This window comes from Oryctolagus cuniculus, chromosome 2 (assembly GCF_964237555.1).
Source record: "Oryctolagus cuniculus chromosome 2, mOryCun1.1, whole genome shotgun sequence".
NCBI classification, from domain to species: domain Eukaryota; kingdom Metazoa; phylum Chordata; class Mammalia; order Lagomorpha; family Leporidae; genus Oryctolagus; species Oryctolagus cuniculus.
The window spans coordinates 192,008,716-192,034,698 of NC_091433.1; the positions used below are offsets into that span (position 1 = coordinate 192,008,716).

At 64.9% G+C, this 25,983-nt stretch overlaps 1 protein-coding gene across 4 annotated transcripts in view; it reads right to left on the minus strand.

The window, feature by feature from the left end:
- Window positions 1-25,983, minus strand: part of HPCAL1 (hippocalcin like 1) — an 85,126-nt gene that overhangs the window by 17,295 nt on the left and 41,848 nt on the right. For 3 of the 4 annotated variants that reach the window (XM_008249835.4, XM_070069753.1, XM_051827836.2), the window contains exon 2: window positions 3,119-3,207. The gene's annotated coding sequence lies outside the window, so the exon portion shown is untranslated. Of the gene's footprint in view, window positions 1-3,118; window positions 3,208-15,900; window positions 15,993-25,983 lie in introns of those variants that run through there. The other variant, XM_051827837.2, reaches the window with a different exon arrangement.

Here is a 25,983-nt window from a genome sequence, read left to right on the forward strand (position 1 = left end):
ACGCGGATCTGGGGGCCACAGGGCAGCTCTGTGGCCCCTGAGCACAGCCCAGTGAGCCCTCCTTGTGGGTTTTGAAGAAAGAGCCCCAAAACTGGCACAGGGGTCTGACAAGTCCAGGACTACTCAAGGGGGCACGGGAGAACAGACGCAACATCCGAGTTGGCCCCCAGGCTGCTGGCCTGGGCCAGCTGGACAAGCCTTGGGGAGGGAGAAGAAGGATCGGCATGGGGAGACTGGTGCCGTGTCTGGGCCAGAGCAGAGGGCTCACACCTGGCTCAGGGTGGGGAGCGAATGAGGCACCGCCTTTTACGTCCCCTGCATGGGGGGAGCACGGGACTCTGATTCGGCACCTCGCATGGGTCCTGACCTGGGGCAGAGGCTGGGGAGGCGACACCTGTCCCTCCACCGAGTCCACGGCTGGCAAGATAGGCGAGCCAAGTCGTGCTTGCCCACCAGACGGTGTGTGTGCACGTGTGTGTGTGTGCACGCAGGTATGCATGCACATGGCGCAGGCTCAAGCGTGTGCACACCGCCCACAACGCTCGTGAGGGTTGAGGCCACAGGCGACGCCCACAGGAAGTCATAATGCAAAGTCATCCAAGTCGCCCTAAAAATAGCCCTCAATGTACCACACAGGAGGGCGCCTGCGCCAGGCCCACCGTGTGCCCCCACAGGCTGTGCTAGGAGATGCCCACCTGGGGCCTGCAGACGGGTCAACTGGTCAACCAGTCGCCTCCAGCAGGAGGCCCCCCAGATCCTGCTCATGCATGGCCCTATATCTCTGGCTCCTCCTCGTCTGGCAGCCTAGAGGAGAATGGTTGCCAGACGGATCTAAACAAAGGTTTGGTCCTGTGTGGAGGGCTCACTCTTAAAGGACCCCACGGGTCTGTGGGGTGGTGTGCTTTGGTGGCTCCGAGACTCTGCCCGCACCTGCTCCTCGCTGGTCAGTGCTGCGAGTGCTGGCCTCGGTTCTCATCCCTCTGGCTGCCCCTCACACACACCACAGGCCCTTTGCACAGGCTGCTCCCCCGTACCTCCTACAGGTCTTGGACAATGGCTTCTCCCAGACTGCATCGATGCAGTCGGTGATGAGGGTCCTGGGGGCTGGGCGAGGCTTGCAGGTCATCATCCCCACCCCCCTTCAAGTCCTCCCTCACTGCTGCCTCCTCCTCTTGCCTTTGACAATGGACCTGATGGGCCACCTGTCTCAGTGAGGTCCCAGCACCCAAGGTCAGCAGAGGCGGGGCAGGGGGGCAGTGAATAGTAATGAGCCACCCAAACAGTCGCCCGAGGGCAGCACCCAGGAGGACACGGCCCTGCCTGGCCCTGACACTCACTTCAAGGACTGCTGTCCCATCCTCCCCGGAAGGCATGTTGGCGGCCACCACCATCCAGCAAAGGAAGGGAGGCTAAGACACAAAGCCAGACCCGCAGGGACCACGCCAGCCCCGGGGGTCCTCACCCGGGACCCAGAGCCCGCACAGAGCATCGGTGCACAGCGGGCTGGCAGGCCCTGAGCCACTGTGGGAGGGGCTGTGGAGCCTGCACAAGCAACAGGGGGCTCCCGCCGCCAGTCTTCTGTGGGGCAGGAAGTTCAGCCGGGCATCCCTGAGGGCCAGAGGTCTGGGCGTGGCAGGGGGAGAGGCTGAGGCTGAGCTGGTGGGAAGGGAAGTGAGGGCAGGAAGGAGGGGTCTCGGGGGGAGGCTCAGCGGGAGGCAGCAGGGGCCGGGGGCCGAGCTGCTCCAGGGAGGCGCCTGCGGGCAGCCACAGCTTCCCCCTGGAATCAGGGCTGAGCAGGAGCCACTGCTGGGCCCACGCCCTGCAGGACACTCATAGGAGGACTGGGAGGGAGGGGCACTGCGTCCACCCAGCCGAGGGGCCCCACGTGCCCTGCAGGCGGCAGATGAGCGCCAGGGAGGGCTGAGGGCCCTGGCACAGCGCCTGCTGGGGTAGGGGGTCCACGGCCCTGGGACGGTGCCTGCTGGGGGAGGGGGGTCCACAGCCCTGGGATGGCACCTGCTGGGGAAGGGGGTCCATGGCCCTGGGACGGCGCCTGCTGGGGGAGGGGTCCACGGCCCTGGGATGGCCCCTGCTGGGGTAGGGGTCCATGGCCATGGGACGGCGCCTGCTGGGGGAGGGGGGTCCACGGCCCTGGGATGGCACCTGCTGGGGTAGGGGGTCCATGGCCCTGGGACGGCGCCTGCTGGGGTATGGAGTCCTCGGGCCTGGGATGGCACCTGCTGGGGGAGGGGTCCACGGGCCTGGCACGGCACCTGCTGAGGTAGGGGGTCCATGGCCCTGGGATGGCACCTGCTGGGGTAGGGGGTCCATGGCCCTGGCACGGCGCCTGCTGGGGGAGGGGTCCACGGGCCTGGCACAGCGCCTGTTGGGGGAGGGGTCCACAGCCCTGGGATGGCACCTGCTGGGGGAGGGGAGGGGTCCACGGCCCTGGGACGGCGCCTGCTGGGGAGGGGTCCACGGCCCTGGCACGGCACCTGCTGGGGGAGGGGTCCATGGGCCTGGCACGGCGCCTGCTGGGGGAGGGGTCCATGGGCCTGGCACGGCGCCTGCTGGGGGAGGGGGGGTCCATGGCCCTGGCACGGCGCCTGCTGGGGTAGGGGGTCCATGGCCCTGGCATGGCCCCTGCTGGGGTAGGGGGTCCACGGCCGTGGGACGGCGCCTGGTGGGGGAGGGGTCCACGGGCCTGGCACAGCGCCTGCTGGGGGAGGGGAGGGGTCCACGGCCCTGGCACGGCCCCTGCTGGGGTAGGGGTCCATGGCCCTGGCACAGCCTCTGCTGGGGGAGGGGTCCACGGCCCTGGCACAGCCCCTGCTGGGGTAGGGGGTCCACGGCTGTGGGACGGCACCTGCTGGGGAGGGGCCGCGGGCCTGGGAGAAGCCAGCTTCCGGATCTGGGTACAGAAGCCACAAGCAGCATCGAGGCCAAGATGTCCCCTCCGTCCTCCTCTCGTGCGTCCTGGGGGTTCATTCTCGGCACTTACAGCCCCCAGACACGAGCACCTGGCAACAAGGGCCAGTGACCCTGGGGACCCGGGCTGGGGAGCAGCAGGCGGCTCCCACCCCCACTTCCCACGCAGCCCCACCTGCGCAGGACTCACCTGAGGCCAAGCGGAGGCTGAGATGGAGCAGGGGGCGGGACCTCCGGGGGCTGCTTCCGCGTCCTTGGCTGGGCCACTAGACCATGCCCCTGGAAGAGAAGACAAACAGGTCACACGGGACCTGACACGCCGCCCGGAGCCCACCGCCTGCCGTCTGGTTGCCCCCCATGTGCCCATCAGGGGGGCCCCAGCTTTTGAGAGGTCCAGGCCACCCCTCAGGGGGTCACGGCTATCACAAAGCCGGCGCAGCACTGATCATGGCTGTGGCTCTGTGGTCTGCCAGTGTGGGGTCAGGGGTCACGTGTCCCAGCGTCACCCTCTGGCTGAGTGCCCTGGACCTCTGCAGACGAAGTCGTGTCCACGCCTGGCCCTTGGCATTCTGCAGGGTGTCCCCAGTTCAAGGGAACCCAGCATACCCAGGCCAGGCTGGGACCAGCTCTCGACAGTGCCCAATCCCACAGGGCAGCCCCTCCAGGTCCTCAGCCCTGAGGCTCCCTTGTGTCTGGGCTGGCACCGGCAGATGGGCCCTCGTCACCCCGGCTTCCTCCTTGAGGCCCAGCTGCCCTGACGGTGCCTCCCTGGGCCAGGGCCCGGTAGGAGCAGCCCCAGGGCACCGGGGCATCTGCACAGTCAGCTTCCTGGGTGCCCAACCACCGTCCCCAACCCCCACCCTCTACAGCTGTGCCACAGCACTCCAGACACCCAGCATTGGGCTAACTCCGGTGGGCTAACTCTCCTTCTCTGTCCAACTCCAGACACAGACTGGGGACCCCTCGCTCCCTGGGCACGGTGTGATAACATCGCAGCTCACACCCGTGCATAAGCTTTCTGTGTGTTTGCCTGATGCGCTGGAATCCTTGCAAGGGTGGTAGGGAGTAAGCGTAATGAACACCCCCAATTTACAGACAGGAAAACTAAGGTACCGAGCAGCAAAGTACTCGCTCAAGGTCAAGCACCTTCCAAGTGGCCATCAGGACTTCATTTGAAAAAAATGAAGGAAAATTAAAAAAATTCAGAAAAAAGTCCGACATTCATTAACTGGAAGATTTAAGGTTGTTAAGAGCGTAACTATCCCCAAAGTGACCTGCAGGTTCACAGCCAGCCCCAAGAGAAACCCAGCTTACTTTCTTGTAGAAACTGAAAAGCTGACTTCAAAATTCACAGGGAAACATGAAGGACCCAGCATACTCAAACGATCCCGGAGGAAAGGAGGGAGGGGCCACACTTCCCAGTTCTGAACCCACCACAGAGGACCGCCCCCGGAGCCTGCTGGAACCGGCGGGGAGAGACGCACGTCACAGAAAAACGGGACTGAAAGCTCGCGGGTGACGAAGCCACACACATCGCTGGTTAAGGGCTTTTTTTTTTTTTTTTAAAGAAGATTTATTTATTTATTTGAAAACCAGAGTTAGAGAGAGAGAGAAGGAGAGGCAGAAAGAGAGAGAGAGAGAGATCTTCCATCTGCTGGTTCACTCCCCAATTGGCCACAACAGCCGGAGCTGCACCGATCCGAAGCCAGAGCCAGGAGCTTCCTCTGGGTCTCCCACGTGGGTGCAGGGGCCCAAGGACTTGGGCCATCTTCCACTGCTGTCCCAGGCCATGGCAGAGAGCTGGGTCGGAAGTGGAGCAGCCAGGATTCGAACCGGCACCCATATGGGATGCCGGCACTGCAGACGGTGGCTTTACCCACTACGCCACAACACCAGCCCGGTTAAGTGCTTTCCCACAGGGAGCCAAGACCTCCCCCTCCCCAAGGGAAGGAGATGCTGAGACGACTGAACGGCCACGGGCCGGGGTGCAGCAGGTTAATAAGCTGCCGGATCGGAAGTGGAGCAGCTGGGACTCGAACCGGCGGCCATGTGGGACACCAGCACTGCAGAGGACTTACGCGTGCTCCCAAGGGGACGCCCCTGTGGGAGCTCTCAGCTCAGCAGGGGCGGGGAGGGGGAACACGGCAGGTGGCAGCGTAGGCAGAGCCGTGTCTCCCCTCGGCGGCCCCGGCACAATCCCCCCCCCGCCAGCGCCGAGACCACGGGAACCGCATAACGGCCTCTACTGTCGGTCCACACCAGGGCAGCGTGTGCTCAGAGATGACAAATTATTCTAATATAGTCTGAAGTCCAATTTAATCAGGAAGCAAAGTCCCTTAGGGAGGAAAAAATTTAATGAGGTCTGAGGTCAGAGACGGTTTGGGGATTAACACGATTTCCGAGGTGACGGTGGTTTACGCGTGGCGGATTCTAGCACGGGCCCCGGGTAACGGGCTGGCACACTCACTTCCCACAAGGGCCTGCCTCCCTACAGGAGATTTCGCCCACTGCTCAGCGCAGGAAGCTGGGTTCAGGGCAGCCTGCCTCCTGCAGGGGCACAGAGCCGGCTGCCAACCTCCAACCGGCACAGGGCTCCCGGAGGGAAGGCCAGGAGTCCAGCTGGGACACCCACACCACAGGTGCCACACGGCAGGCAGGGCTGGAAAGGGCACCAAGAAACAGCGAGCGTGAGCCTGAGCCGCGTGTGGCCCTGCGCCAGGGACCCGGATGTCCGCGGGGTGGGCTGTCTTCTGCTTCCACCAGGGCATTGAGCTCTTGGCACACAGGAAGCTACGTGTATGGCCACTTCTCCACCGGTGACTGCACACCTGAACCGGGGACGCAGCTCCTGGCGTACCCCAACAGAAACACGGACGTATGTCCAGCAGCCAGCACGCCGCAGCGCTGCATCCTGGTCACTGCCCCGGTGTGCATCTACGCGAGACGGGGACCCATGGATTCCCATAGAGCAATGAGAATGAACGTCACTGACCCCGACACAGACAAATCTGGCAAACGCAGCGTCGAGGTCTACGTTTGTATGCCACAGCTCACAAACACACTAACCCCACGCCCACGGTCCCCGAGACCACCCTGCCGGGAGTTCAGTGTCAGCACACGCATCTGAGGGGGGCACGCTGAGGCCAAGACGATGCGGGGGCCTGGACGCAAACCCTCGGGGCAGTCCCGTGCACAGGGCACACAGGCCCCGACCCCAAGACACAGGCAGGCCGAGGGCTTCACGTTTTACTCTAAGCACCTCCTCTACGAGACGCCAGGCACCCGAGAAAGGGAGGAGGGGACCCCTGGGCCCTGGGGGAGGGGCGGGGGGCACAGGTCTCTGCTGAAGGTGCTGAGGCTCCTGCTTGCTCACGCACAACCCCCGTGGGCAGGAAGGAAACCAAACGGTTTGCTGCCCATGAACAGACTGCCTGGAACCCCCGAGCCCTGGGCACCACCGCCCCCCCCCCCCCACAGCTCCCCAAGGCACCAACCCCAGCCCCAGGGGCGTCAAGAGCCGGCTCTGGTGCTCTCGTGTGGCCCGGAGGGACCAGGAGGGAGAGAGGAAGAGCAGTTGAGGCTTTGCCAACCTCAGAACAAGGAGGCAGCCGGGGGCAACAGTGCTGGGCACGGCCATCCCAACCCTGCCCAGCCTGTCGGGGCTCTGTCTCGGCCACCTCTGCAGCTGAGCGGACCTCAGAGACCCCCAGTGCGGGGAGGAGGGGGAAGGCGGGGGGAGGCGGGGCGCCCGAGGGTCCCAGGAGGGCAGGGAAGAGAGGCAGGCGGGCGCCGGCCACTCCCACAGGGCCCTCTGCGTGCGTGCGCGGGACTCCACCCCTGCTGGCCGCTCCGCAGGCCCCGCGGGACTCCACCTCTGCTCTCGGGACCGGAAAGGGCTCGGCTGGGAGGGAGGAAGCAGGAGACCAGGAGACGGAAGGGAAACCACTCATCGTGGCCCACCCTGTGGTTCCACAGTTAAGCCAACACCACAGAGCTGCACAGGCTGCTCCCGACGGAGGGAGGGCAGTGGGCGGGCAGAGGGGCTCCAGGTGTCCCCCTCACTCCAATTACAGCCTCGGGGCCCAGACCCCTGGCTTGGCCTTGGAGGGCCCCATCACCCCACGGGGTGAAAGACCCTGCCTCACCCAGGTCCCGGAGCCCGGGGGCCCTGCTGCGGCCTGCCTGGCACCTGTCGGCTGCAATCAGAGGCGGGGCCTGGCTCCCCCATCGCTAAGGGCCTGCATGGCAGCTGCAGCAGGGCCAGTTCTGTTAAATGAATGAACCAGTGGGCGCGCGGCTCCAAGTAGGGAGCCGGTGCAAGGCATGCTGGGAGGCGAGGGCCGGGTGGCTCACAGGGCGTGCTCAGCATTAGGGGGCCCTGGTGGGCTCCTGAGCGACGGACCTGGGCATCAGCTTGGGAGCCCGGGCAGGACAGATGGCGGCAGGTGCACGGAGACCTCGGGGCAGGGCTGAGGCTGACTGAGCCCACCGTGGGACTGAGATCAGTGTCAGAGGACCCTCAAACCCAGCCTCAAACCCAGCCCGCGGGTGCTCTGGGGCAGGGAGTGGGAGGGACCCGTGTGGGCAGCGTGGAACCACCCCCCAAATGCAGCCTGCACGTCAGCAGCCTGGACACAGGTGTCCAGGACGGCAGGGGGTGCAGCCACACGCGCCTGCTGAAGCCACTTCATCAGGCGCCCAGAACACGCGGGGGCCTGTGATGAAGGAATAAGCATCTGCAAACAGTCATAAATAATTCATTCCCCACAAATGAGCCGCCGCCGCCGCCACCAACACCCAAAAGGCTCCAGGAGTCCCATTAGTGGCCCGGCTCAGCGAGGCAGGCGCAGGACCCCGCCGGCACCCACGTAGACGGCCGGCCCAGGCCCCGCCCATGCACCTGCACAAGTGCCCGGCACGGTCCCTGGGAGTTGTGGGGCTCCAGTTTGTACCAGCCTCCGGGGACGCGCAGCGTATGCATCTGTCACAAGCGCCCATCTGCAAGAGGAAGCGCTGGGGGCCTGGAGTCAGCCCCTGGGGTGCAATCGCAGCTGGCCAGGCCTAGGGCAGGGTCTCGGCCTGTCCTGGCCCCAGGGCAAGATGGCAAGTCACCTGCACGCCAACGCCCGGCAGAGCCGACTCCCAGCAGGCACCGTGCGAGTCCAGTCCCGCCCTGCTCACTTCAACTGGGAAGCACAACCAGAGGCTCTCTCGGAGTGCGTCCTGTGCCTGGAGCCCTCCCCACCCCCCACCCCCCAGGGAGCTGCTCCCCGCCAGGCCCAGCTGCAGGGCCCTCCCTGGGGGATCCCCCGGCTCCCAGCTGCCGGTTTCCTGGCACCTTGCGGCTTCCTCTCACGGCACTGGCCCCGCCATCAGTTCGCAGCTCTTTTGGGACTTGTGATTAGTAAGCATAGCCCCGAGGGGGAGGGGCCCCGCCAGGTGGCCAGCACAGGACCTGGCCCGGAGCACACAGGCAGCACCCGCAGCGTGAAGCCACACACCTGCCAGGAGGCCCCCTCGTCCAGGCAGGTGAGCCAAGTCCGTCTCCCAGTGCACCTGTCCCCCAGGGCTGCAAGCGGGAAGCGGTCACTCTGCCCAAGCGGCTTGTTGGACATGGCGGAGAAAACACCTTTTCTTCCAGCCGCGCCCCGGGGGGGGGGCGGAGGTCGGGCTCGTCCTGCACCTGCCTGACACTGGCATTTGCTTGAAAGGCTGGGGGCGAGTACCGGGAAGCGGAGTCTGACCACAGGGCAGGCTTGCCAGTCAGACCCGCCAGCAGTAAAAGTGTGCACGCACATACGTGTTAACACGCATATACACAATCCAGTGGCTCTCAGCTGGAGTAGTTTGGCCCCCTGGACACGTTTGGTTATCAAGGCAGGGGAGGGGGGCTCTACCGGCACCTGGTGGGGCAGAGGTCAAGGACGCTGCCCTGTACAGGACAGGCCCGACACCCTCCAGAGACCCTCGCGCATCCCAGTCGGCAGCTGTGCCTGGCAGGGGTGGGACAGCAGGGGGTGTTCCGGTCAGACCCGGCCTCGCTCCCTTCAGCACACAGGAAAGCCTGCCCCGCCCCCAACGTCTCCCAGACAGGAAGGGGCTCAAGGGAACTAAGCTTCCGGCGTCCAGGAAAAGCGCCGAGCACCCGGCGGGGTGGGCGCAGGGAAGCAGGAAGCCCTGCGGCCAGGCACACATGGTCTATGTGGGGGAGGCTGAGTCCGGAGAGGCCTAGAGGAACTTCCTGAGCCTGCCTCGAATTGGAAAACCTGACTTTAAGTTTCAAATCCCTGGTGGCAAACACCGCAGCCCCAGGGCGCTTCTGCCTAAGGATCCTTCAGGTGGTAGAACAGGAGTGGCTAAGAGCCTTGTGCATCACAACACCCCAGCCCTGCCCGCACCTGTGCCATCCGCTCTGTACCTCAGCTGTATACACACCTCCCTGTACAATACAGTGAGACCCTGCTTCCACTGGGCTCCACACCCCGCCTGACTGTCCCCGGGTTCGGGGAAGGCTGAGTGGCGGGTGGCGCACTTCCCCTCCTCGGTCAAGGCAAGCTGCGGGCAGCCTGCCGAATTCTCTGGCGGTGGCGAGGAACAGTCACCGCAGGTCATCCGGGGTATCATCCGGGGGCGGCGAGGGCGACGCCCGGAGCTTCCCAACAGGGCTGGTTTACCTTTACCGCAGCCCCTACCCCGGCCGACACGCGCAAGGCCCCCCACGCAGCTTTCCGCGTGCGGCTACTTCTCTGTTCTTCCTAACTACTGAACTTTTTAGAGAGGGGTTCACAGCAAAACCGCGTAGAAAGGACCCGGTTCCCACGCGCTTCCGTCCCCCTCCCCATGCCCCGAGAGGCCCCTCCCACCACGGCAGGCTGGTTCGCATCCATGCGGGCAGCCACATCCACACTTCCGTCCGTGGGAAACCCCCGCGCTCGCCCTGGGGGTGCACAGCCCGCAGGTTTTGACAAATGCACAATCACACACACACACACACGCACGCACACACGGCCCCGCAGCCCAGGATCACACGGGGCAGCGTCCCTGTGCCGCGCCTCCTCCCCTTCCTCCACAGAGCCTCTGTCTCGTGTCCTTTCTAGAACGCCAGGCAGGCGGAATCCCACAGGATGTGGCCTTTGCAGGCCGGCTCCCTTCACTTGATAATACGCATTTACGTTTCCTGCATGGCGTCTCCTGGCTTGATAGCTCAATTTATTTTAGCACTGAAGCCTAGTCCACCGTCTGCATGGACCACAGCCTGTCCACTCGCTCACCAAAGGACACATTGGTTGCTTCCAAGTTTGGGCAGTTATCGGTAAAGCGGCTAAGGGTGGCACGCTCAGGTTTTAGTAAGAGCAGTTCCCGCTCTGGCCGGATGGCGCGGCTGCACCCTGCCTGGTTCTGTAACCACCGCGTTGTCTTCCAAAGCGGCCATGCACCTCGCAGCCCCACCAGCAAGGATTGCGAGCTCCTGTGGCTCCGGCATCCTCTCCAGGAGCAGTGACGTCAGTGTGCTGGGTTCTGGCCATTCCGGCAGGTGCACAGTGGTGTGTCGCTGTTGTTTTGACTGGCAATTCCCTAACGGCCGTTTAAGCCACGCTCACTTGAAGATTGCCGTGGACACACCTTCCCTGCAGGTCTGCTCAGCTGCACCCACAGCACCATGTATGGTGACATGGAGTTGACACAGGACATCAGGGTGTCCCCCAGCTGTTCAGAGACGGTGACGAGGTGTGGCCACACACAGCCTGCCCTGCCCGAGACACCAGGCGGTGAGGGGACCGCAAGTCCTTCTCTACGCCACACAAAGAACACGCGGCTCTGCACGGAGCCCTAGCCCCAGCAGGTAGGGGCCTGGCTGGGTCACCCAGTGGAGAGGTCCCGGCAGGAGACCCGTTTCTCTTGGTGCTAAGCCCTGGGGGATCCCTCCTGGATTAGGGCTAGCCGGCGGCTCAGACACACACAGCTCCAGGGGGTGCCCTGCTCAGGGCCTCGCACACCTCACCTCCTGCCCTGCCCATTCCACTGGCCGCCCCCAGAAGCAGTGGCCGACCCAGCGCCCAGTGGAGCCCACGCCTGAACTCTCTGGGGAGGTGGGCGCCACCCATCCTTCCAGGTGGTCCAGACTCGCTTAACCGAGCCCCACCCCAAGGGCTTCTGACCTCAACAGCCACCAAGAACAGTTTTGGCTCCCGTGCAGGCTGTGGTGCCCGGGTTAAGTGCCACACGCCCAACATGGTGACTGCAGGATGCCAGGAGGGCCCACGGAGGAGCCTCCACCCAACACGGGATCCGGGAAGGCTTCCCAGAGGAGGTGACCTCAACTGAGGCCTGCCTGCAGGGTCGGGTGGGAGGGAAGTGGGGAGGGGACTGTGGGGAAGAGCTCTGCTGGGAGCTCCTACCGCGGGCAGGGAGGCAGCACTCTGGGCTTGCGCCACGGTCAGTGGTGGCTGTGGTCAGCGCCCTGGATGCCGGGGCCTGCATGCGTCTCCTCCGGGAGGCCTTGGGCTGGGTGCCCGCAGGCTCCTGCCAGCAGGGCTGCCGGGCTGGCAAGAGCCCAGGGCGGACGACAGAAGATGCCAACAGCAAACCCCCGCTCTCGGGCAGTGTGGCAAGCCCCAGGTCCACACACATGGCTTCCTGTCCACCTCCCACGTGGTAGAGCAGCCGCGTCCCCAGCCCCAGCAGACCCTGTGTGCTCTGACGGACAGCGAGATCTGCCCTTGGACTTGCCAAGCCGCTGCGGCCAGGGGAGACGCTGCTCGGCGGCTGCACAGCGCCCAGCTCCTCGCGAGGCCGTCCCTGCCAGGCCTCGGGTCACAGCAAGGGGGCCCACCCGGCTGGCGGCTCTGACCCTGCCAGGGGCTGCAGCATGGCCGCATGCATGGGTGCATGCCAGCTGCATGTACGTGCGTATGCAAAGCCAGCCCCTGGCCCGCACACGCCTCCTCTTCCCCACCCAGCAGAGCCTGTGGGGTTGGACAGCTCTCCAGGACCACGTCCCCAGTGGCTCTGCTATTGTCACAGCTGGCAAGGAGGCGGATGAGCCGTGGGCCTACCTTGGGCAGAGCCACGTGGCGCCTGCGGAAGGGCAGCCATCATTCAGCGAGGTCTCTGGGGTCTGCCCACTCAACTGTCTCGGAGGTCGTGGAACCCCACAGCGCCTCTTGGGGGAAGGGGGCAGGTGTGGTCCTGGGAGAGCCGAAGTCCGTAGCCCACAGGTCTCTGCCGAGGACGGGAGCCAGGGCCGTGCACCCCAAGGCTTGGGAGCCCCAGAGCCTCGTAGCTGCCACCACAGTGCGCCACACCTGCCTTCCAAGGTCACTTCCACCAGCAACACCTCCCCCACTCATCCTCTGGGAAACAGGGGGCCGAGGGGCATTTGATGCTGGCCCAGGGGACACCACGGGGCTGCCCACCGCTGAATCCAGGCACCTGGCAGGGAGAACACGGGGTGGCGCCATCCCACCTCCCACCTGCGCCCTGATGTCTCTGCAGGTACACGGGGCCCAGGTGTGATGTCCCACGCATGAGAAAGCTGGACTGAGTGCTAAGTGAAGTTGACAAGCCCTAATGAGCCAGGAAACAGCACAAAATGGAAAAGCAGGATGAGACACGGACGCCGTCCAGAAGAAACGCCCCCGTCTGCTGCGAGGTCTCTGACCTGCAGCGTTAGGACTCCGTCTGCTTCGTTCTCTCCTGCACCCATCACATCTCTCCAAGGAGCCGTTAGCACCAGCAACCACCACAGGTGCCCCGCGGGTGGCAGCCTCGGCCGGCACCTTGCACACGGGAGGCTGTGTCCCCCGCCCCAGGTCTGCACGGTGAAGCCCCAACTCCCAAAGCAGGGCCAGGCGAGGCCTTTGGGGGTGGGGAGGTGAGAGCACCTGCGTCACAGCAGGAAGGCTGTGCAGAGAAGGGTGCCACAGTGGCCGGAGCCGAGCCGATCCACAGCCAGGAGCCAGGAGCTTCCTCCTGGTCTCCCATGCGGGTGCAGGGCCCAAGCCCTTGGGCCATCCTCCACTGCCTTCCTGGGCCACAGCAGAGAGCTGGACCGGAAGAGGAGCAGCCGGGACTAGAACCAGCGCCCATATGGGATGCTGGCACATCAGGCCAGAGTTTTAACCCGCTGCGCCACAGCGCCGGCCCCAGCAGTTTTCTAGGACAAGTGCCAGGACACAGTGAGCCAAGTGTGGGTGGACCCCAGGGACTGCACAGCGGCAGCCCATGTGGCTGGAGAGCGTGGAACAGCACAGGGAAGAGACGGCCACGGGGCGGGGGCAGGGATGGTGCGGCCACAAGATCTGAGTAGCTGCTAATGGTGCCGGCCAGGGAGCAGCCAGCATGCCAGCTACACTCCCACATGCTGCTGGGACGAAGCCCGCAGGACACATGCGACACACAACAGCGCAGGCAGGCCACGCGCCCCTTGCTCAGCCGCCCCCTCCCACACCAGCGCCCAGGTGGAGACCCTGCTCCAAGTCCTGACTCCAGCTTCCTGGGAGAGCAGACCCTGGGGGGCAGCAGTGATGGCTCAGTGACTGGGTGCTGCCACCCACGCGGGAGACCCGGATGGGGTTTCGGCCCCCAGCTTCAGCCCTGGGTGCTACAGGCATTCGAGACGTGAACCAGCGGCTAGAAAATCTCTCTCTCTCTCTCTCTCTCTCTCTCTCTCTCTTCCAAATGACTGAAAATCCAGTGGTGCTTTCTAGGACACAGCCTAAATACGGGACAGCAGGGCACTGCTGGGACAAAGGAGCACGCGCCAGGAAGGGAACTCCGCCAAGGCCTTGGCAATTAGGCCACGAACCGAGGTGGCTTTTTTTTTTTTTTTAAGATTTATTTATTTATTTAAAAGTCAGAGTTACACAGAGAGAGGAGAAGCAGAGAGAGAGAGAGAGAGAGAGTCAGTCTTTCATCCGCTGGTTCACTCCCCAGTTGGCTGTAACAGCCGGAGCTGAGCTGATCTGAAGCCAGGAGCCAGGAGTCAGGGTCTCCCATGTGGGTGCAGGGTCCAAGGACTTGGGTCATCTTCCACTGCCTTCCCAGGCCACAGCAGGGAGCTGGATGGGAAGGGAGCAGCCGGGACTCAAGTCAGCGCTCATATGGGACGCCGGCGCTGTGGGTGATGGCCTAACCCCCTGCCCCAGAACACCAGCCCCAAGGTACAGTTCTACATACAATGAAATTCCCCCTTTTTTAGGCCAATGGCTCAGTGAGTTTTGATCAGTGTACACAGCTGTGTGACCAGCCAAGACAGTCTCAGCACAAGAACGGAATTCTCTCAGAGCTGTGTTGGGCGGCCACTGGGCCAGCGGTTAATGCACCTCTCACATAGGAGCACCTGCGTACGATTGGGGGAGCGGGGGGAGCCTGACCCCAGCCTCCTAACGCAGACCCTGGGAGGCAGCGGGCGATGGCTCTGGGGGTTGGGGTCCAGGGGTTGGGTCCCTGCCTCCCATCTGGGAGACCTGCATTGAGTTCCTGGCCCCAGCTTTGCCCTGGGCCTGTGCTGGCGTTTGGGGAGTGACAGTGGATGGGGGTGTGTCACTCTCTCTCATTTAAAATAAAAGAAGAAACTACACGTAATAAGTGGCTACGGCTAAAATCAAATGCATTCTCTCTCCATCGCCTCTCCTGAAATTTTCCAGCAAATCCATCATTTGTTTTCCAGATAGAAACCAAGGACGGGGGGGACCGCACGGCCGGGGAGCGCCAGCCACGCCTAGGCGCCCTCTTGGGCTGAGTCCGGCTTCATTTTCCTCCCCAGCTTGCACAAGGGGGCACAGCCCTGTCCCTGTCCCACGGCCAAGAAACAAGCCTGGAAGGCACGCAGCTTTCCCAGGTCCCTCGGTGGCCAAGAGGACATGGGTGGGGGGGGTCACACCATGGGGGCTCTGACCTCACGCGCTCACCTCAGCCACATGGCGGCTGCCTTCAGGGTTCTTGGCCAAGTGCTTTGCTGTGACGCAGGAGTGACGGTGGGGTGCACACCCCTGCCCCCAGTGGCCTATACAGACAGGGCCTGCCCCAGGCCCCCTGCCCCCGCCCCCAGCCCCAGCCCAGCCCCGGGACCCCGGCTGAGCATCTGGGCAGAAGCTCCTGTCTCCTCCGTCCTGGCCGAGCTCCATAGGATAACAGGGTTGCTGCGTGGACAGGTCAGCCGGTAGGAGAGACCGCACCCGTGAAACTCGGTCTACACCACAGGAGCCGCCCCGGGGGGAGTCACCAAAATGCCACCTCCCGGCTGGGATCCTGGGTGGACACTGTCCCTCCCCTGCCCTCTTTCTTCTCCTATGGTTTCCCAGTATTTCCTCCCCAGCAAAGCAGGCTGGGCTGCTCCCAGGGGCCGCCTGGGTGGCTGGCGTGGGCGGGGGGTGTCCTCCAGCTCGCAGCCCCCTGCTGGCCTCCCTCCCTCCCTGTTATGGTAGGGCACCCACGCCCTGCCTGAAGACAGCCAAGAAGCCCCCGCCCCACCGACCAGACAACGAATAAAGATGGCTGCCAGCACAGCCACAGGGGAAGTGACTGGGCTCAGGCACCCGCCACCTCCCCGGCGCTGGCACCAGCTCAGGCCGCTCCGAGGGGCCTTCTCAGAACCACACGGTCCAAGCCACCTTCCCGTCCCACCCGACGCTGCTCACACGGGCTCAACGCTTGCCTCTACAGGCGGCAGGTGCATTGCGTGCACCTGGGTGCTCCTGAGGGCAGGAGCCCAGCTCAGCTCTGCAAATCCTGCTCCTGGCCAGCTGCGGGCTCCCTGCGGGAGGGCTCTGCCACCACTCCATGGCCACGGCCATGGTCAGCCTGGTGACAGAGAAGCCTGCACTGCACAGGAACCAGCAGGAAGACCACGGGCCCTCGGTGGTGAGGCACAGCTTCCGACCCCGCCGTCGGCCGACTTTCCGACACATGGTGACATCACTCACGTTGCTAAAACCCTGTGGCCTGCTGCCCCGGGGGTTTGGCTCTGACCTCATCCACGCAGCCACAGCCAGGACCCTGAAGGATGGAAGGAGCCTGCCGGAGTCGGAGGCGGGCGGAAGCCCCGTCAGCAGCCCTGGGGCCAGGACGTGGCCAGGCTGGGGCTCCAGGAACTCAAGAGCAATAGGGGCCAAGTTCATCACCAAGGCAACCCCACGGGGCCCCACTGAGGGGCGGGTCTGCACAAGACGTTCTCCTGGGCCCTGGGATCCAAACCCTGCGCGTGACAAGGTCCTTGGGGGAGGAGGAGCTGGACTCCCTCTGCGTGCGGACGCATAAATAAGCCGCCAGGAGGGGCCACCCCCCCCCCCAGGAGGGAGATGGGAGTGCAGCAGCTTCTCGGGGCCGACAGGGAAGGTGGGGGGGTGGGCAGGAGCAAGGGGGCCGTCTGTCCTTGCCTTGGGATCCTGAGACGCTGGGAAGCCGGGGCAGGGACTCCGACATCCACACCGGGAGCCGCCCGGCGCCCGTCTCCGGTTCCCGGGAAGCTGTCTGTCGCTCGTCACTTTGGAGCCCTTGAAAGTTTAATTCCCCATGATCAAGTCAGGTGATGACGAGGACGCTTCGAGGCCTGGCACCCACCTGGTGACTTATTCATGGGCGGCAGCAAAACGTCCCCACTGGAGACCCTCAGGGCCTGAGCCCGCTCGGCCCTGCCTGCCCCCAAACCTCAGTTTCCCTATTTGCCTCTCACCCCAGGCAGGGGCTCTTGCCGCAGCTCAGCCTGCCCAAACCCTTCTCGTGCCCTGCCCACTCTGGGCCCCCAGCCCCCTGCGTTGCACCTGTCCAAGGGTCAGGCCAGCCTGCAGGACGGCACAGCAGCCCCCAGTGGAGGCCCCTGGTCAGGCCCCGCCCCCTTGGGGGGCCAGCTGGGAGCTTCAGAGGCAGCAGCTCCAAGGCCCAGAGACCAGTTGGCTGCAGACCCCTGAGGCGGCCCCCAGACCCCAGATCTGTCCTGAGCAGGGAGCAGCAGCAGCTGTCACTGTTACCTCGCTGGTGGGTCTGAGGCATAGCACAGGTGACGGGACCCGCGCCAGCCTCGGGGGTGGGGGGAAGGGCTCGCTGGGCTGAGCTCACCTGATGCGGCGAGGGCCACGCTGGGCAGGGCAGCCTGGGTGGGGATGGGGTCCCCGTGGCTGTGGCGCCTGCCTCCCCCACCCAACCAGGACTCCTGGGGTCAAGCTGTGGCCAAGGCTGTGTCCACCAGGTTGGCACCGCAGGCACCGCACGCCCACAGCTGGGCTGGCTGGAGACGGCGGATGGGGACCGTCCAGGGCACCGCACCTGGCACGGGCGAGAGCCGGGCAAAGACGGCCACCGTGTGCACAGCCCCACTGCCAGAAGTCACCAGGCTGTGCAGTGGCAACGCACGGCCGTGGAGCAGCTGGGGCCTCTTCCCCATGCGGGAGACCCCGCCCCCGCCACCTGCCCCAGACCCAGATAAGCTCCCCGGGGTGCGATCAGGGCACACAGAGAACCCCAGGAACCAGGCAGACTACAGAAGCTACGGGAGCCTCTTTCCGAGCAGAGGCCGGGGCACAGGGCTCAGGCGTGCCCACTTCCCTCCTCTCACAAACCCCACAGCGGCACACACCCCACCCTGCCCTGCCCCACCCCTGGCGGCCCTGGTGCGGGGCTCCGCCCAAGGCACACGCGTGCTGGGGGCTTCACCACGGCTGAGACCCGCGTGTACCTGGCAGCTCAGGCACCCTGCACGAGGCCAGTGCTGGCTGCCGCCTCAGGCCCAGAGCCTGCCCCACGTGTCCAGGCGTCCCAGCCGTGGGCAGCCTCGCTGGAGGGCTGGCCCACAGCCGCAGTCAGTCCCACAAGCTGGACCCTGCCACAGCACCAGGCGGCTGGGCAGCTCACGCCAGCCTCTTCCTGCCCACACCCAACTCCGCACCCCTGTGCTGCCCAGGACGCAGGGACAGCGTCAACGACAGGCCAGGGTCAGGGGGCTCCACTGGCACCCGTGAGCACCCGTGGGTGGACACAGGCTGCTCCCCGACCCGCACACCCCGGCCTGGGGGCCCCCTCACGCCAGGACTCCGACTGAAACGGAAGGACATCACTCACAACGGGAAGGGGCCATCCGGGCACGCAGGCCCCACGCGGGAACACGCAGGCCCCACGAGGGCCCCGCGCAGCATCTGATCCCCACCACCCTGGGGGCCTGACCCAGTACATTTCCTGAAGGTGAGTGGCCCAGGGGGGCACCGCACATGGAGATCGGCTATAATTGGAAGGAGTAAGTGGCTTTTTCCAAAACACTAAGGAGTACGTTTCAAGTAGTGGGGTGTGCTCAAGGACACGCCAGGGTTGCCTAACAGGGCCAGGTCTGTTCCCTCACTCAGAGCATACGCATATGCATTACCATTTGACTAACAAGAAACTGGTGACAGTTTCCAATGGACTGGCTTAACTGCCGCCTCCTCCGAGAAGACCTCAGAGATTCCCCCCACCCCTACCTCGGTTCCCCCACATAACACCTGGGCTGCCCCGGAGCCCTATCAGTGCCCATCTGTGCGACCCCTCGCTCTGCTCTATGGACCCCAGGGAGGGCGACCACCTTCCCAGGACCCCGGGCTGGAGGAGGGGGTCCCCAGGCTCCCGCAGCTGCAGCCAACAGCGCAGTCCGTGAGTGGCTCCCTGGGGACAGGTGGGTTCTTCCCGAGGGGCCGGGGCAGAGTCGCGCATCTGGCAGGATGTGGTGCCCGCCCGTCTGGGCCCGGCCAGAGGCAGCAAGGCGTCTCAAGCTCTCCCAGTGCAGGGGGAGGCCACAGGCTGCCGCCAGCTCCGAGATGCACTTTTGGGAAAATCGAGTAATGATGGCATTCCCTGCTGTCGCCTCCCCCTCGGTTCAGCTGTCGGCTAAGAAAATGAAGCCGGTTGTGGCAATGACTTCCAACAGATACAATCAAATAATCTATTCCTGGATTCCACCAGCACTGAGCTGCTGGTAATTCAATTCCTGAAATGTCCTTCCAGGGCCGCTGGTGCAGGCGGTGGGGGACGCGGGGGAAGCGCACTCGCCCCCGCAAGCCCTCTGCCCCAGGCCCGTGGTCAGGCAGGGGATGGACGACACAGGGACAGCGCTGGGCAGGGGACGAGTTGCCGGGCTCAAGGGAAGACAGCCAGGTGGGGGCAGGCAGCAAAGACCCCCAGGAGCCACAGGCGACCATCAAAGCCCCACTGAGCAGCCAGGCCAGGGCTGGGCTCTGGGGACACAGGGAGGTGGGAGCCCCAGTCTAGTGGACGCAGATGCACACATGTGGGCGTGCACACGTGCACACACACAAATGCACACTCACACCCATGCATATACACATGCACCAAACCACACGGCACACACATGGGAAGACATGTGCAACAGGTGTCTGTCCATGCCAGCGCCAGGCACTCAGTCCCAGGGTGGGCAAGGTTAGGATCCAGGAGGGATGAGGACCCCGGCCCCCCATGGAGGTCCAGGGCTGGGAGGGCCCCCAGTGACCAGGAGCAGACGGCCACTCCCCACGGGGCCCTGTCCACCACCCCCTACAGCCCGGGGCTCCTGGGACATCAGTGTCCGGGTTTGCCATGGGGTAGTAGGCACTGGGGTAAGGCAAGGTGTTTTGTGCCACAAGGGCACGTTTTTGGCTTGGGGCCTAAATCCCCCCTAAACCAACGTGGGGACCATGGAGACCGTGGGGACCGTGGGGACCGTGGGGACCGCTGGGAGTCTGAGCGTTCTGCTTCACGGGTTCCTCTCTGAAATTCACGAATTTCCTACAGTGAGGATCCTGAAACCTGAGCTTTGGAAAAGCCAACAAAACACTCCGTGGAAACAATACCCCGTATCAAGTGGCCTCCAGCATGCAGGGGACAAAGTCCCGGGGAAGTGACAACAGCTGGAAACACACCTGCGGAAACCTCTGGGCTCCCAGAGTTGGTGTCTGGGGCTTCTGAAGGGTGGCCCTGGCCCAGCGGGGTGAGCACGGGCTGGGCCACAATCACCCTGTGACGGCCCTGTCCCTGTCCTCATGCCCAGAGCGACCCAGCACCCAGACTGTCACCACCCCACCCCCCCCCCCAGGAAATCCTGGCTGACATGGCACACCCAGAAGTGAGGGCGGCGTGCAAGACACACTCTGGCTCCTGCACCCTCGGGCGTGGAGCCCAGTAGTGCCAGGGCCGGGGCCTGCCCTGGGCTTGTTCTGGGGCCTTGGGGAGGCAGGAAGTCCACACAGACAAGCCTGGGGAGGTGGAGACGACAGGAGAGGAAGCCAAGGCAGCCACGGTGCACGCAGCCTGGGCCCCGGGAGCCTGCGGAGCAGCCGGGTGGGATGGGGAGCAGCCGGGTGGGATGAGGAGCGGCCGGGCAGGGGTGTGGGCAGCTCTCCACTGCCAGAACGGACGTGCCCATGGATCTTTCCTGACAGCAAATGCTGTGCGTTTGCTGCGTCACGGGACGTCCCAGGCCCTGGTCTCTGCTCAAGCCAGCTTGAGGGCTAGGGGAGAACGGCCACTCCCGGCCACCAGCCAGGCCCTGCACCTGGGTCGGGTCGCCCTCTGGGCCTCATCTGTGAAGTGAGCACCCCCTCTGCCCGAAACAAAGACGAACAGGAGCAGCTGCTGTGACAACAGATGGGGGGGGTGGGGACACGGGCTGGTGGGGGCACACCCTAGTGCAGGAGGGGTGCCGCCGAAAGGCCCAGGATCGGGGAGGGGAAGTGACAGCTCCTGGTTGCAGTCTCCAGGAACCCCGTCCACCCACCCCCGCCCCCTGGCCCTCATCCAGCGCCACCTCCACCCTGTGCAGCCTCGGGGCTGCCTGCCCTGACATAGACGCCCCCTCCTGCACCGTGCAAGGTCCGTCTGCTCCCAGGAACCAGCCCCACAGTCCCACTCCCACATGCCTGGAGGCAGGTGCAGGTGAGGACGCCCCCTGGGGTGAGCAGGCGCCCGCTCCTCCCGCGGTCCCATCCAAGGTCTCCACCAGGACACGAGGCAGGGGACCACCGGGGCTGGGGGGCAGCGGGCAGGCAATGCTCATGGGGGCGTGGGGTGCACACTCTGGGTCCTGCCCAGGCTTGGGGGTGGGGATCAGGACCACACCTGGTGCACCGGGGTGACAGGGACACAAAAAGGGCCCTGAGAGCTGAAGTCAGGGCGGGGAGGGAGGCTCCACGGACGCTGCCGACAGGAAGCTGGGGGGGGGGGGTTCCAGCCCTGGGGGCTCCTCCCCAGGACTTAGCCGATGGGCATCCTGGTGCCCCCCACACACACATCCTACAGCCTCTGGCACCCTGGACACGGCCTTCCAGGCCACGACCCTCGCTGGCCTCTCTTTCCCAGTATCTGCAGCAGGGGAAGCCGGGGGTGTCACCCCCAGGCCCGCACTCAGGGCCCTGGTCCACCCCGTCCTGCGAAGGGGAACACAGCCGGCCCCCGGGGCAGCCCTGGCTGACGGCGACGGCTGCATCGCTCTGCGTGCCCACCGAAGGTGCCACTCAGTGAGCGCGAGCTGGAAGCCAGGCCTTGTGGAGCCGCAGACTGTGGAGCCGAGGCTCAGAGATGGCCCGCACTGCCCCGCTGCTCCCCACCTGCCGGGGCGCCCGGGACAGTGTTTTAGGAGCACATTCCCCACCCCACCCTGCAGGTTCCACACCATCTGTCTGGGAGGCCCCAGGAACCTACACCTGTCGGTCTGCCAGCTCCCGGGAGTGCAGGGGGGGTGGGGGGTGGACAGGACCAGGCTGTGTGCCAGCTCCCGGTGGGGGGAGTGGGGAGTGGGACCAGGCTGTGAGCCACTGGGTCAGAGCCAGCTGGGCCCAATGTCCTCCCAGAACATGACTGTAGAAGGAATGTGCTAGACACATCCTGCAAGTCTGTTCTGGAAGCTTCTAGAAACACCAGGGCTGCCGCCAGGCTCACAGTCCACCACGTCACTGCCAGCAGCCAGCAGGAACGGGGAGCTGGAGAGCAGGCCTCCGGCCACCACGTGCTTTCCCTGTGTGCCCTGGTGTCACGGTGACCTGAGGAGTCTCTCCCTCCTGGTTTATGAAGGATGACCAAGCACTGCCCCAGCTGAAAGCCTCCTTGAGAGATAAAGCCAAAGCAGGAGGCAGACTGAGAACGGATCTTCAGACTGCTGGCGGCGCTGTGTGGCTCTGGGCAAGCCGCTTTCCCTCTCTGGGCCTGGGGTTCCAGCCATGCTATCCCCGAGCCCTCTGTGCAGAGGGCTCATCCCACCCCCTCCTCCTCACCCAGCACCTCTGTCCCCTGGAGGACCCCGTGCCCAGCCATCCCCCCAGAATCCAAGTGTGCGTCCTGCTTGGCCTTAGCCCCCGCCCCCCACCCTCCTGAAGCAGCAGAAACGGGACCCCCAGTGAGGAGCCCAGCCAAGGCCTGGTTCCTGCATTCCCTGGAGGCGCGGGACCCATCTGAATACAGCGGCCCAGGCCTGGCCCTCTCCTGTCCCCTCCCCACTGCCCGGCCCGTCCTTGGCTCTCCCAGGACATCTGTTCACAGAAATAGGGCAGAGCGCAGCCCGCGGCCTGGCCTCTCTTGGGGGCTGGGACTCAGGCATCAGAGGCTCTGCTTGCGGTCACCCTCCCCCAGACGGCCCAGGACTGCACACCCGCCACCTCTGCCCCCAGCCACCAGTTCTGGCCACCTCTGCCCCAGAGATGCTGGCCCCGGCGAGCACTGGCCGCAGCAGCAGACCCAAGTGGCCGGCACGGGGGCCCCGCCCACCATTCCCAGCTCCGTGCACACACACCCTGACCCTCCCTCACGGGGTCACTGTAAGAATCAAACCGGCTGACGCGGAGGAAGCTTTAAGAGCCATGGAGGTGCTATCAAGAGAGAGCAGGGGAGGGGAGGCGTTCGGCACAGGAGCTAAGACGCCACTGGAAGGGGGGCACCCGGGGCCCAGAGCCTGGTTTCGACCCCACCTCCACGCCTGGCTCCAGCTTCTTGCCAATGCGCACGCTGGGAGGCAGCAGGTGGTGACGGCCAAGTCCTCAGGTCCCTGCCCGCCAGGTGGGAGACCCGCGTGGAGTTCCTGGTTCCTGGCTTTGGCCTGGCCCAGCCCTGGGTGTTGCGGTCATTTAGGGGAGTGAACCAGCGGATGGAAGATCTCTCTCCTCTGTCTCTCTGCCTTTCAAATAAATAAATAAATAAATCTTAGAGAGAGAGAATGTCTCCCCCAGCCCTCTGATGTAACACAGTAACACTGACAACCAAGGTGTCAAGTCTGATGCTGAACACGATGGACGTGACTTAGGGAATCAGTGTAACGACCTGGCCGCCCAAGTGCCCCCACATGGCTGGTTTCGCCCAGGCAGCTGGAACTCATCAGAGCCCCTCCTCTGGGATTTCTCCCTTCCAATAACTCGAAGGCAATTAAAGGCAACAGGTGGGAACTCCAGCCCAAGCACAGCCTAAGCACTGGCACACTGCGCGTGGACAGCAGGGCGGCAATGACAGCACGCGCTCTCGCTCTGCTCCCGCCCCCCCCCCCCCCCCCGCTCCAGCCCCGTGCAGCACTGACCAGCTCAGCCCAAGGACCCGCACCCCTCCCGGGAGCCGCGGACCAGTGTGGGCACGCCCAGGAGCGGCCACATGGAGTTTTTCCAGGGCAGCCTCACGGGCCCTGACCTCGTCTCCCAGAAAGAGGCCGCAGCCAGCAGGCTGGACGAGGAGCCCGCGAGAGCAGCCCCGCACCTGGCGAAAGCAGGCGTGTCCAGGCGCCTGGGGGTCCAAGGACAGACTACAGCGAGGCAGCAGGAACTGAGCCGTGCACAGGTGCGCGGGAAGAACAGGTGGCAAGAGCGCGAGGCAGGGCCGGGGAGGGGAGGGGACAGCCTGGCACCAGGCACCGGGATTTCTGTACCAAAGGGAGGGAGGCTGCTCGATTCGGTTTGCTTTCTGCTTTTCCTCCCAGAATCCACTTTTCCCTTGCGTCCGCTCACTCACTGACAGGAGCCTTGAACAACAGGGCCGCCAGACCCCTAGACCACTCCCCGCGCTCTCCCTGGGGCAGGGGCTGCCTGGAATCCCCTCCCCCACCTGTGCACCCCACCCCTGTGGTACGAGGGGGGAGGGGGGGGCTGACACCTGCCCTCAGCTTCCTGCAGCAAAGCTCTCACCGGGGGCCACACACACGGTGGCGGGTGGGCCGTGGGATGGGGAACAGGTGTGCTCAGTCGGCACACCAAACCTAGCGGGTGGTGAGATAAGTGCCCTGTCCGGCAAGCAGCAGGGAGCCGGAGCCCTCCTGGGAAGGCCCCTGTGCGCATGGATGCGCCTGTGAGCACTGGCTGACGTCACCCTGCTGCCAGCGCTGCACTCAGAGCGGGGAGCCGGCCTGGGACTGCGGCCGCCGCCTCTGGGCAATGGTGGGAGTCACACCGGGTCAGCTGGGGAAGTGACAGCTACAGTTTCTCTTGTTTGCGGGGGCTTGCTCACGGTCAGGGCCCAGGTGGGGCTGGATAGCAAGGGGGTGGCCAGCGGGGCGGGGGGTGGACAGCAGGGGGGGGAGGGACAGGGGGGAGGGACAGCGGGGGGGACAGCGGGGTGGGGGACAGCGGGGGGGACAGCAGGGGGGGAGGGACAGCTGGGGGGACAGTGTGGGGGGAGGGACAGCGGGGGGGACAGCGGGAGGGAGGGACGGGGGAGGGACAGTGGGGGGGACAGGGACAGTGGGGGGGACAGCGGGGGGGACAGCAGGGGGGGAGGCTGGCCCTCCGCAGCGAGCTGTGGCTCAGTGCTCTCTCCTCCCGGCACGACACTGTTTCCCACCTGCAGAACGCGCTGCTGTTTCGTAGCAGGAGGACAGCTCTGCTGTTACTGCCGGGGGTGGCTGCAGGGAGGGAACACACGAGTCCGAGTTTTCTCTCCAAACTGCGGTGGGGAAACAGGAGGCGCAAACGAGGCTCTGGAACACTCGTGGGGGGAGCGGCTGTGACGTCCCCAGGACGGGGAGAGCCTAACACGGACGCGAGAGGCCACTGCTCTCACCAGCGCTCTCGCCAGCGACAGCCTGGGCACCGGCGCTGGGCAGCCGGTCAGGGCCCGCCCTGCAGGGTCCACTCGGCACAGGCCACCGGGGGCAGTGTGTGGGCACCGGCCACAGCAGCCACAGAGCGCATGGTGCGGCAGGTGAGGAAGAGAAGGGAACGCTTGTGAGAACTCGGCAAACCACGCACGGCAAAACCCGTGGCGGTTAGCACACTGGCCCCCAGGTTTGAGTCTCTCTCTCTCTCTCTCTCTCTCTCTCTCTCTCTCTCTCGTCCCCCTACCTCTTAAATAAAACTAAAATGAATTTAAACCTGAGCTAGGGACAACCTAGGTTAGGACAGGGGGCGTGGCCCAGGCTGTGAAGCCGTTGCCCGAGTGTGCTGACACCTTGGCCACGCCCTCTCAACAGGCGGCTGCTCCGGGGAGGGGGCATTGCCCTGGCCTGGAGCTCTGCAGACATGGACGCCCCGCTAGGCTCTGCTGGGGAAGGGCGGTGGCGGGGATGGTGCGAGCCCCCCAGGGTGCCTGGGTCGGGGCAGCCTGCAGGGAGGCCGCGTGGGAGCCCAGCACAGGACTGGACCTGGAGGGAGCTGGGCAGGGCAGCCCAGGAGCCCAGCAGGGCAAGAGCATCCTAGCCAAGTTCAAAGCCACTCCCTCCCCGGTCCCTTAGCATTCCCACGCTGGGGTGACAACGCACCGCAGACCCGCCCCGCCTCCCCTTCCAGGTGGGCACCAGGTTTGGTGGCTCAGGAGCTGTGGGTCCTCAGGCATCGTTCTAGGCACACAGCAACGCGTGTGCCGGGAGCAGAGGAGCAAGTGACTGAGCGAATGAAGAGAAGAGAAGAGAGGCCTGGCACAGCGACACCTGTCGGCAGCGACGAGGGCGGGACTACTGCCTGTCAGTGAGCACCGGGTGGCCCCGTGCACCTGGGTGGGAGTGGAATATGTTTTCTTCCTTCCATGGGGGAGGGGGGTGGAGGAGGAGGTGTCAGCCACAAGTGACCCAGCAAGGCCTGCCAGGAGCAGGCACCACGCCCAGGACGTCACAGCCTGGACCCCTCCTTTGGCAGC